The sequence below is a fragment of the Pholcus phalangioides genome, unplaced genomic scaffold (genome assembly GCF_987345545.1).
Source record: "Pholcus phalangioides strain wild (caught in Gottingen) unplaced genomic scaffold, Ppha-v1.0 ptg000049l_1, whole genome shotgun sequence".
Taxonomy (NCBI): domain Eukaryota; kingdom Metazoa; phylum Arthropoda; class Arachnida; order Araneae; family Pholcidae; genus Pholcus; species Pholcus phalangioides.
In genome coordinates, this window is record NW_028301633.1 from 903,504 (window position 1) to 916,591 (window position 13,088).

Below are 13,088 nucleotides of genomic sequence, written 5' to 3' on the forward strand. Positions count from 1 at the left end.
TTCAAGCTAAAAGGAAACCATTAGGTGCATTTTATAGAGAATCTGATTTCGAATAAGAAAAAGTCAACCGCAACCGCGTAACTCGTACCTGTCAGAAAAAAATCTAAAAAAATCTGTTTCGAATGCCATGATTTTTCGGAGTCATTTTTCCAAGGGAGGGTACTGTGGATTTTCGAGAAAAAAAAATTTCAAGCTAAAAGGAAACCATTAGGTGCATTTTATAGAGAATCTGATTTCGAATAAGAAAAAGTCAACCGCAACCGCGTAACTCGTACCCGTGAGAAAAAAATCGAAAAAATCTGTTTCGAATGCCATGATTTTTCGGAGTCATTTTTCCAAGGGAGGGTACTGTGGATTTAAAAAAAAATTTCAAGCTAAAAGGAAACCATTAGGTGCATTTTATAGAGAATCTGATTTCGAATAAGAAAAAGTCAACCGCAACCGCGTAACTCGTACCTGTCAGAAAAAAATCGAAAAAAATCTGTTTCGAATGCCATGATTTTTCGGAGTCATTTTTCCAAGGGAGGGTACTGTGGATTTTCGAGAAAAAAAAATTTCAAGCTAAAAGGAAACCATTAGGTGCATTTTATAGAGAATCTGATTTCGAATAAGAAAAAGTCAACCGCAACCGCGTAACTCGTACCCGTCAGAAAAAAATCGAAAAAATCTGTTTCGAATGCCATGATTTTTCGGAGTCATTTTTCCAAGGGAGGGTACTGTGGATTTTCGAGAAAAAAAAATTTCAAGCTAAAAGGAAACCATTAGGTGCATTTTATAGAGAATCTGATTTCGAATAAGAAAAAGTCAACCGCAACCGCGTAACTCGTACCCGTCAGAAAAAAATCGAAAAAAATCTGTTTCGAATGCCATGATTTTTCGGAGTCATTTTTCCAAGGGAGGGTACTGTGGATTTTCGAGAAAAAAAAATTTCAAGCTAAAAGGAAACCATTAGGTGCATTTTATAGAGAATCTGATTTCGAATAAGAAAAAGTCAACCGCAACCGCGTAACTCGTACCCGTGAGAAAAAAATCGAAAAAATCTGTTTCGAATGCCATGATTTTTCGGAGTCATTTTTCCAAGGGAGGGTACTGTGGATTTTCGAGAAAAAAAAATTTCAAGCTAAAAGGAAACCATTAGGTGCATTTTATAGAGAATCTGATTTCGAATAAGAAAAAGTCAACCGCAACCGCGTAACTCGTACCCGTCAGAAAAAAATCGAAAAAAATCTGTTTCGAATGCCATGATTTTTCGGAGTCATTTTTCCAAGGGAGGGTACTGTGGATTTTCGAGAAAAAAAAATTTCAAGCTAAAAGGAAACCATTAGGTGCATTTTATAGAGAATCTGATTTCGAATAAGAAAAAGTCAACCGCAACCGCGTAACTCGTACCCGTCAGAAAAAAATCGAAAAAATCTGTTTCGAATGCCATGATTTTTTGGAGTCATTTTTCCAAGGGAGGGTACTGTGGATTTTCGAGAAAAAAAAATTTCAAGCTAAAAGGAAACCATTAGGTGCATTTTATAGAGAATCTGATTTCGAATAAGAAAAAGTCAACCGCAACCGCGTAACTCGTACCCGTGAGAAAAAAATCGAAAAAATCTGTTTCGAATGCCATGATTTTTCGGAGTCATTTTTCCAAGGGAGGGTACTGTGGATTTTCGAGAAAAAAAAATTTCAAGCTAAAAGGAAACCATTAGGTGCATTTTATAGAGAATCTGATTTCGAATAAGAAAAAGTCAACCGGAACCGCGTAACTCGTACCCGTGAGAAAAAAATCGAAAAAATCTGTTTCGAATGCCATGATTTTTCGGAGTCATTTTTCCAAGGGAGGGTACTGTGGATTTTCGAGAAAAAAAAATTTCAAGCTAAAAGGAAACCATTAGGTGCATTTTATAGAGAATCTGATTTCGAATAAGAAAAAGTCAACCGCAACCGCGTAACTCGTACCCGTCAGAAAAAAATCGAAAAAATCTGTTTCGAATGCCATGATTTTTTGGAGTCATTTTTCCAAGGGAGGGTACTGTGGATTTTCGAGAAAAAAAAATTTCAAGCTAAAAGGAAACCATTAGGTGCATTTTATAGAGAATCTGATTTCGAATAAGAAAAAGTCAACCGCAACCGCGTAACTCGTACCTGTCAGAAAAAAATCTAAAAAAATCTGTTTCGAATGCCATGATTTTTCGGAGTCATTTTTCCAAGGGAGGGTACTGTGGATTTTCGAGAAAAAAAAATTTCAAGCTAAAAGGAAACCATTAGGTGCATTTTATAGAGAATCTGATTTCGAATAAGAAAAAGTCAACCGCAACCGCGTAACTCGTACCCGTGAGAAAAAAATCGAAAAAATCTGTTTCGAATGCCATGATTTTTCGGAGTCATTTTTCCAAGGGAGGGTACTGTGGATTTTCGAGAAAAAAAAATTTTCAAGCTAAAAGGAAACCATTAGGTGCATTTTATAGAGAATCTGATTTCGAATAAGAAAAAGTCAACCGCAACCGCGTAACTCGTACCTGTCAGAAAAAAATCGAAAAAAATCTGTTTCGAATGCCATGATTTTTCGGAGTCATTTTTCCAAGGGAGGGTACTGTGGATTTTCGAGAAAAAAAAATTTCAAGCTAAAAGGAAACCATTAGGTGCATTTTATAGAGAATCTGATTTCGAATAAGAAAAAGTCAACCGCAACCGCGTAACTCGTACCCGTCAGAAAAAAATCGAAAAAATCTGTTTCGAATGCCATGATTTTTCGGAGTCATTTTTCCAAGGGAGGGTACTGTGGATTTTCGAGAAAAAAAAATTTCAAGCTAAAAGGAAACCATTAGGTGCATTTTATAGAGAATCTGATTTCGAATAAGAAAAAGTCAACCGCAACCGCGTAACTCGTACCCGTGAGAAAAAAATCGAAAAAATCTGTTTCGAATGCCATGATTTTTCGGAGTCATTTTTCCAAGGGAGGGTACTGTGGATTTTCGAGAAAAAAAAATTTCAAGCTAAAAGGAAACCATTAGGTGCATTTTATAGAGAATCTGATTTCGAATAAGAAAAAGTCAACCGCAACCGCGTAACTCGTACCTGTCAGAAAAAAATCGAAAAAAATCTGTTTCGAATGCCATGATTTTTCGGAGTCATTTTTCCAAGGGAGGGTACTGTGGATTTTCGAGAAAAAAAAATTTCAAGCTAAAAGGAAACCATTAGGTGCATTTTATAGAGAATCTGATTTCGAATAAGAAAAAGTCAACCGCAACCGCGTAACTCGTACCCGTCAGAAAAAAATCGAAAAAAATCTGTTTCGAATGCCATGATTTTTCGGAGTCATTTTTCCAAGGGAGGGTACTGTGGATTTTCGAGAAAAAAAAATTTCAAGCTAAAAGGAAACCATTAGGTGCATTTTATAGAGAATCTGATTTCGAATAAGAAAAAGTCAACCGCAACCGCGTAACTCGTACCCGTCAGAAAAAAATCGAAAAAATCTGTTTCGAATGCCATGATTTTTTGGAGTCATTTTTCCAAGGGAGGGTACTGTGGATTTTCGAGAAAAAAAAATTTCAAGCTAAAAGGAAACCATTAGGTGCATTTTATAGAGAATCTGATTTCGAATAAGAAAAAGTCAACCGCAACCGCGTAACTCGTACCCGTCAGAAAAAAATCGAAAAAATCTGTTTCGAATGCCATGATTTTTCGGAGTCATTTTTCCAAGGGAGGGTACTGTGGATTTTCGAGAAAAAAAAATTTCAAGCTAAAAGGAAACCATTAGGTGCATTTTATAGAGAATCTGATTTCGAATAAGAAAAAGTCAACCGGAACCGCGTAACTCGTACCCGTGAGAAAAAAATCGAAAAAATCTGTTTCGAATGCCATGATTTTTCGGAGTCATTTTTCCAAGGGAGGGTACTGTGGATTTTCGAGAAAAAAAAATTTCAAGCTAAAAGGAAACCATTAGGTGCATTTTATAGAGAATCTGATTTCGAATAAGAAAAAGTCAACCGCAACCGCGTAACTCGTACCCGTCAGAAAAAAATCGAAAAAATCTGTTTCGAATGCCATGATTTTTTGGAGTCATTTTTCCAAGGGAGGGTACTGTGGATTTTCGAGAAAAAAAAATTTCAAGCTAAAAGGAAACCATTAGGTGCATTTTATAGAGAATCTGATTTCGAATAAGAAAAAGTCAACCGCAACCGCGTAACTCGTACCTGTCAGAAAAAAATCTAAAAAAATCTGTTTCGAATGCCATGATTTTTCGGAGTCATTTTTCCAAGGGAGGGTACTGTGGATTTTCGAGAAAAAAAAATTTCAAGCTAAAAGGAAACCATTAGGTGCATTTTATAGAGAATCTGATTTCGAATAAGAAAAAGTCAACCGCAACCGCGTAACTCGTACCCGTGAGAAAAAAATCGAAAAAATCTGTTTCGAATGCCATGATTTTTCGGAGTCATTTTTCCAAGGGAGGGTACTGTGGATTTAAAAAAAAATTTCAAGCTAAAAGGAAACCATTAGGTGCATTTTATAGAGAATCTGATTTCGAATAAGAAAAAGTCAACCGCAACCGCGTAACTCGTACCTGTCAGAAAAAAATCGAAAAAAATCTGTTTCGAATGCCATGATTTTTCGGAGTCATTTTTCCAAGGGAGGGTACTGTGGATTTTCGAGAAAAAAAAATTTCAAGCTAAAAGGAAACCATTAGGTGCATTTTATAGAGAATCTGATTTCGAATAAGAAAAAGTCAACCGCAACCGCGTAACTCGTACCCGTCAGAAAAAAATCGAAAAAATCTGTTTCGAATGCCATGATTTTTCGGAGTCATTTTTCCAAGGGAGGGTACTGTGGATTTTCGAGAAAAAAAAATTTCAAGCTAAAAGGAAACCATTAGGTGCATTTTATAGAGAATCTGATTTCGAATAAGAAAAAGTCAACCGCAACCGCGTAACTCGTACCCGTCAGAAAAAAATCGAAAAAAATCTGTTTCGAATGCCATGATTTTTCGGAGTCATTTTTCCAAGGGAGGGTACTGTGGATTTTCGAGAAAAAAAAATTTCAAGCTAAAAGGAAACCATTAGGTGCATTTTATAGAGAATCTGATTTCGAATAAGAAAAAGTCAACCGCAACCGCGTAACTCGTACCCGTGAGAAAAAAATCGAAAAAATCTGTTTCGAATGCCATGATTTTTCGGAGTCATTTTTCCAAGGGAGGGTACTGTGGATTTTCGAGAAAAAAAAATTTCAAGCTAAAAGGAAACCATTAGGTGCATTTTATAGAGAATCTGATTTCGAATAAGAAAAAGTCAACCGCAACCGCGTAACTCGTACCCGTCAGAAAAAAATCGAAAAAAATCTGTTTCGAATGCCATGATTTTTCGGAGTCATTTTTCCAAGGGAGGGTACTGTGGATTTTCGAGAAAAAAAAATTTCAAGCTAAAAGGAAACCATTAGGTGCATTTTATAGAGAATCTGATTTCGAATAAGAAAAAGTCAACCGCAACCGCGTAACTCGTACCCGTCAGAAAAAAATCGAAAAAATCTGTTTCGAATGCCATGATTTTTTGGAGTCATTTTTCCAAGGGAGGGTACTGTGGATTTTCGAGAAAAAAAAATTTCAAGCTAAAAGGAAACCATTAGGTGCATTTTATAGAGAATCTGATTTCGAATAAGAAAAAGTCAACCGCAACCGCGTAACTCGTACCCGTGAGAAAAAAATCGAAAAAATCTGTTTCGAATGCCATGATTTTTCGGAGTCATTTTTCCAAGGGAGGGTACTGTGGATTTTCGAGAAAAAAAAATTTCAAGCTAAAAGGAAACCATTAGGTGCATTTTATAGAGAATCTGATTTCGAATAAGAAAAAGTCAACCGGAACCGCGTAACTCGTACCCGTGAGAAAAAAATCGAAAAAATCTGTTTCGAATGCCATGATTTTTCGGAGTCATTTTTCCAAGGGAGGGTACTGTGGATTTTCGAGAAAAAAAAATTTCAAGCTAAAAGGAAACCATTAGGTGCATTTTATAGAGAATCTGATTTCGAATAAGAAAAAGTCAACCGCAACCGCGTAACTCGTACCCGTCAGAAAAAAATCGAAAAAATCTGTTTCGAATGCCATGATTTTTTGGAGTCATTTTTCCAAGGGAGGGTACTGTGGATTTTCGAGAAAAAAAAATTTCAAGCTAAAAGGAAACCATTAGGTGCATTTTATAGAGAATCTGATTTCGAATAAGAAAAAGTCAACCGCAACCGCGTAACTCGTACCTGTCAGAAAAAAATCTAAAAAAATCTGTTTCGAATGCCATGATTTTTCGGAGTCATTTTTCCAAGGGAGGGTACTGTGGATTTTCGAGAAAAAAAAATTTCAAGCTAAAAGGAAACCATTAGGTGCATTTTATAGAGAATCTGATTTCGAATAAGAAAAAGTCAACCGCAACCGCGTAACTCGTACCCGTGAGAAAAAAATCGAAAAAATCTGTTTCGAATGCCATGATTTTTCGGAGTCATTTTTCCAAGGGAGGGTACTGTGGATTTTCGAGAAAAAAAAATTTCAAGCTAAAAGGAAACCATTAGGTGCATTTTATAGAGAATCTGATTTCGAATAAGAAAAAGTCAACCGCAACCGCGTAACTCGTACCTGTCAGAAAAAAATCGAAAAAAATCTGTTTCGAATGCCATGATTTTTCGGAGTCATTTTTCCAAGGGAGGGTACTGTGGATTTTCGAGAAAAAAAAATTTCAAGCTAAAAGGAAACCATTAGGTGCATTTTATAGAGAATCTGATTTCGAATAAGAAAAAGTCAACCGCAACCGCGTAACTCGTACCCGTCAGAAAAAAATCGAAAAAATCTGTTTCGAATGCCATGATTTTTCGGAGTCATTTTTCCAAGGGAGGGTACTGTGGATTTTCGAGAAAAAAAAATTTCAAGCTAAAAGGAAACCATTAGGTGCATTTTATAGAGAATCTGATTTCGAATAAGAAAAAGTCAACCGCAACCGCGTAACTCGTACCCGTGAGAAAAAAATCGAAAAAATCTGTTTCGAATGCCATGATTTTTCGGAGTCATTTTTCCAAGGGAGGGTACTGTGGATTTTCGAGAAAAAAAAATTTCAAGCTAAAAGGAAACCATTAGGTGCATTTTATAGAGAATCTGATTTCGAATAAGAAAAAGTCAACCGCAACCGCGTAACTCGTACCTGTCAGAAAAAAATCGAAAAAAATCTGTTTCGAATGCCATGATTTTTCGGAGTCATTTTTCCAAGGGAGGGTACTGTGGATTTTCGAGAAAAAAAAATTTCAAGCTAAAAGGAAACCATTAGGTGCATTTTATAGAGAATCTGATTTCGAATAAGAAAAAGTCAACCGCAACCGCGTAACTCGTACCCGTCAGAAAAAAATCGAAAAAATCTGTTTCGAATGCCATGATTTTTCGGAGTCATTTTTCCAAGGGAGGGTACTGTGGATTTTCGAGAAAAAAAAATTTCAAGCTAAAAGGAAACCATTAGGTGCATTTTATAGAGAATCTGATTTCGAATAAGAAAAAGTCAACCGCAACCGCGTAACTCGTACCTATCAGAAAAAAATCTAAAAAAATCTGTTTCGAATGCCATGATTTTTCGGAGTCATTTTTCCAAGGGAGGGTACTGTGGATTTTCGAGAAAAAAAAATTTCAAGCTAAAAGGAAACCATTAGGTGCATTTTATAGAGAATCTGATTTCGAATAAGAAAAAGTCAACCGCAACCGCGTAACTCGTACCCGTGAGAAAAAAATCGAAAAAATCTGTTTCGAATGCCATGATTTTTCGGAGTCATTTTTCCAAGGGAGGGTACTGTGGATTTTCGAGAAAAAAAAATTTCAAGCTAAAAGGAAACCATTAGGTGCATTTTATAGAGAATCTGATTTCGAATAAGAAAAAGTCAACCGCAACCGCGTAACTCGTACCTGTCAGAAAAAAATCGAAAAAAATCTGTTTCGAATGCCATGATTTTTCGGAGTCATTTTTCCAAGGGAGGGTACTGTGGATTTTCGAGAAAAAAAAATTTCAAGCTAAAAGGAAACCATTAGGTGCATTTTATAGAGAATCTGATTTCGAATAAGAAAAAGTCAACCGCAACCGCGTAACTCGTACCCGTCAGAAAAAAATCGAAAAAATCTGTTTCGAATGCCATGATTTTTCGGAGTCATTTTTCCAAGGGAGGGTACTGTGGATTTTCGAGAAAAAAAAATTTCAAGCTAAAAGGAAACCATTAGGTGCATTTTATAGAGAATCTGATTTCGAATAAGAAAAAGTCAACCGCAACCGCGTAACTCGTACCCGTCAGAAAAAAATCGAAAAAAATCTGTTTCGAATGCCATGATTTTTCGGAGTCATTTTTCCAAGGGAGGGTACTGTGGATTTTCGAGAAAAAAAAATTTCAAGCTAAAAGGAAACCATTAGGTGCATTTTATAGAGAATCTGATTTCGAATAAGAAAAAGTCAACCGGAACCGCGTAACTCGTACCCGTGAGAAAAAAATCGAAAAAATCTGTTTCGAATGCCATGATTTTTCGGAGTCATTTTTCCAAGGGAGGGTACTGTGGATTTTCGAGAAAAAAAAATTTCAAGCTAAAAGGAAACCATTAGGTGCATTTTATAGAGAATCTGATTTCGAATAAGAAAAAGTCAACCGCAACCGCGTAACTCGTACCCGTCAGAAAAAAATCGAAAAAATCTGTTTCGAATGCCATGATTTTTTGGAGTCATTTTTCCAAGGGAGGGTACTGTGGATTTTCGAGAAAAAAAAATTTCAAGCTAAAAGGAAACCATTAGGTGCATTTTATAGAGAATCTGATTTCGAATAAGAAAAAGTCAACCGCAACCGCGTAACTCGTACCTGTCAGAAAAAAATCGAAAAAAATCTGTTTCGAATGCCATGATTTTTCGGAGTCATTTTTCCAAGGGAGGGTACTGTGGATTTTCGAGAAAAAAAAATTTCAAGCTAAAAGGAAACCATTAGGTGCATTTTATAGAGAATCTGATTTCGAATAAGAAAAAGTCAACCGCAACCGCGTAACTCGTACCCGTGAGAAAAAAATCGAAAAAATCTGTTTCGAATGCCATGATTTTTCGGAGTCATTTTTCCAAGGGAGGGTACTGTGGATTTTCGAGAAAAAAAAATTTCAAGCTAAAAGGAAACCATTAGGTGCATTTTATAGAGAATCTGATTTCGAATAAGAAAAAGTCAACCGCAACCGCGTAACTCGTACCCGTCAGAAAAAAATCGAAAAAAATCTGTTTCGAATGCCATGATTTTTCGGAGTCATTTTTCCAAGGGAGGGTACTGTGGATTTTCGAGAAAAAAAAATTTCAAGCTAAAAGGAAACCATTAGGTGCATTTTATAGAGAATCTGATTTCGAATAAGAAAAAGTCAACCGCAACCGCGTAACTCGTACCCGTCAGAAAAAAATCGAAAAAATCTGTTTCGAATGCCATGATTTTTTGGAGTCATTTTTCCAAGGGAGGGTACTGTGGATTTTCGAGAAAAAAAAATTTCAAGCTAAAAGGAAACCATTAGGTGCATTTTATAGAGAATCTGATTTCGAATAAGAAAAAGTCAACCGCAACCGCGTAACTCGTACCCGTCAGAAAAAAATCGAAAAAATCTGTTTCGAATGCCATGATTTTTCGGAGTCATTTTTCCAAGGGAGGGTACTGTGGATTTTCGAGAAAAAAAAATTTCAAGCTAAAAGGAAACCATTAGGTGCATTTTATAGAGAATCTGATTTCGAATAAGAAAAAGTCAACCGGAACCGCGTAACTCGTACCCGTGAGAAAAAAATCGAAAAAATCTGTTTCGAATGCCATGATTTTTCGGAGTCATTTTTCCAAGGGAGGGTACTGTGGATTTTCGAGAAAAAAAAATTTCAAGCTAAAAGGAAACCATTAGGTGCATTTTATAGAGAATCTGATTTCGAATAAGAAAAAGTCAACCGCAACCGCGTAACTCGTACCCGTGAGAAAAAAATCGAAAAAATCTGTTTCGAATGCCATGATTTTTCGGAGTCATTTTTCCAAGGGAGGGTACTGTGGATTTTCGAGAAAAAAAAATTTCAAGCTAAAAGGAAACCATTAGGTGCATTTTATAGAGAATCTGATTTCGAATAAGAAAAAGTCAACCGCAACCGCGTAACTCGTACCCGTCAGAAAAAAATCGAAAAAAATCTGTTTCGAATGCCATGATTTTTCGGAGTCATTTTTCCAAGGGAGGGTACTGTGGATTTTCGAGAAAAAAAAATTTCAAGCTAAAAGGAAACCATTAGGTGCATTTTATAGAGAATCTGATTTCGAATAAGAAAAAGTCAACCGGAACCGCGTAACTCGTACCCGTGAGAAAAAAATCGAAAAAATCTGTTTCGAATGCCATGATTTTTCGGAGTCATTTTTCCAAGGGAGGGTACTGTGGATTTTCGAGAAAAAAAAATTTCAAGCTAAAAGGAAACCATTAGGTGCATTTTATAGAGAATCTGATTTCGAATAAGAAAAAGTCAACCGCAACCGCGTAACTCGTACCCGTCAGAAAAAAATCGAAAAAATCTGTTTCGAATGCCATGATTTTTTGGAGTCATTTTTCCAAGGGAGGGTACTGTGGATTTTCGAGAAAAAAAAATTTCAAGCTAAAAGGAAACCATTAGGTGCATTTTATAGAGAATCTGATTTCGAATAAGAAAAAGTCAACCGCAACCGCGTAACTCGTACCTGTCAGAAAAAAATCGAAAAAAATCTGTTTCGAATGCCATGATTTTTCGGAGTCATTTTTCCAAGGGAGGGTACTGTGGATTTTCGAGAAAAAAAAATTTCAAGCTAAAAGGAAACCATTAGGTGCATTTTATAGAGAATCTGATTTCGAATAAGAAAAAGTCAACCGCAACCGCGTAACTCGTACCCGTGAGAAAAAAATCGAAAAAATCTGTTTCGAATGCCATGATTTTTCGGAGTCATTTTTCCAAGGGAGGGTACTGTGGATTTTCGAGAAAAAAAAATTTCAAGCTAAAAGGAAACCATTAGGTGCATTTTATAGAGAATCTGATTTCGAATAAGAAAAAGTCAACCGCAACCGCGTAACTCGTACCCGTCAGAAAAAAATCGAAAAAAATCTGTTTCGAATGCCATGATTTTTCGGAGTCATTTTTCCAAGGGAGGGTACTGTGGATTTTCGAGAAAAAAAAATTTCAAGCTAAAAGGAAACCATTAGGTGCATTTTATAGAGAATCTGATTTCGAATAAGAAAAAGTCAACCGCAACCGCGTAACTCGTACCCGTCAGAAAAAAATCGAAAAAATCTGTTTCGAATGCCATGATTTTTTGGAGTCATTTTTCCAAGGGAGGGTACTGTGGATTTTCGAGAAAAAAAAATTTCAAGCTAAAAGGAAACCATTAGGTGCATTTTATAGAGAATCTGATTTCGAATAAGAAAAAGTCAACCGCAACCGCGTAACTCGTACCCGTCAGAAAAAAATCGAAAAAATCTGTTTCGAATGCCATGATTTTTCGGAGTCATTTTTCCAAGGGAGGGTACTGTGGATTTTCGAGAAAAAAAAATTTCAAGCTAAAAGGAAACCATTAGGTGCATTTTATAGAGAATCTGATTTCGAATAAGAAAAAGTCAACCGGAACCGCGTAACTCGTACCCGTGAGAAAAAAATCGAAAAAATCTGTTTCGAATGCCATGATTTTTCGGAGTCATTTTTCCAAGGGAGGGTACTGTGGATTTTCGAGAGAAAAAAATTTCAAGCTAAAAGGAAACCATTAGGTGCATTTTATAGAGAATCTGATTTCGAATAAGAAAAAGTCAACCGCAACCGCGTAACTCGTACCCGTCAGAAAAAAATCGAAAAAATCTGTTTCGAATGCCATGATTTTTTGGAGTCATTTTTCCAAGGGAGGGTACTGTGGATTTTCGAGAAAAAAAAATTTCAAGCTAAAAGGAAACCATTAGGTGCATTTTATAGAGAATCTGATTTCGAATAAGAAAAAGTCAACCGCAACCGCGTAACTCGTACCTGTCAGAAAAAAATCGAAAAAAATCTGTTTCGAATGCCATGATTTTTCGGAGTCATTTTTCCAAGGGAGGGTACTGTGGATTTTCGAGAAAAAAAAATTTCAAGCTAAAAGGAAACCATTAGGTGCATTTTATAGAGAATCTGATTTCGAATAAGAAAAAGTCAACCGCAACCGCGTAACTCGTACCCGTGAGAAAAAAATCGAAAAAATCTGTTTCGAATGCCATGATTTTTCGGAGTCATTTTTCCAAGGGAGGGTACTGTGGATTTTCGAGAAAAAAAAATTTCAAGCTAAAAGGAAACCATTAGGTGCATTTTATAGACAATCTGATTTCGAATAAGAAAAAGTCAACCGCAACCGCGTAACTCGTACCCGTCAGAAAAAAATCGAAAAAATCTGTTTCGAATGCCATGATTTTTTGGAGTCATTTTTCCAAGGGAGGGTACTGTGGATTTTCGAGAAAAAAAAATTTCAAGCTAAAAGGAAACCATTAGGTGCATTTTATAGAGAATCTGATTTCGAATAAGAAAAAGTCAACCGCAACCGCGTAACTCGTACCTGTCAGAAAAAAATCGAAAAAAATCTGTTTCGAATGCCATGATTTTTCGGAGTCATTTTTCCAAGGGAGGGTACTGTGGATTTTCGAGAAAAAAAAATTTCAAGCTAAAAGGAAACCATTAGGTGCATTTTATAGAGAATCTGATTTCGAATAAGAAAAAGTCAACCGCAACCGCGTAACTCGTACCCGTCAGAAAAAAATCGAAAAAATCTGTTTCGAATGCCATGATTTTTTGGAGTCATTTTTCCAAGGGAGGGTACTGTGGATTTTCGAGAAAAAAAAATTTCAAGCTAAAAGGAAACCATTAGGTGCATTTTATAGAGAATCTGATTTCGAATAAGAAAAAGTCAACCGCAACCGCGTAACTCGTACCTGTCAGAAAAAAATCGAAAAAAATCTGTTTCGAATGCCATGATTTTTCGGAGTCATTTTTCCAAGGGAGGGTACTGTGGATTTTCGAGAAAAAAAAATTTCAAGCTAAAAGGAAACCATTAGGTGCATTTTATAGAGAATCTGATTTCG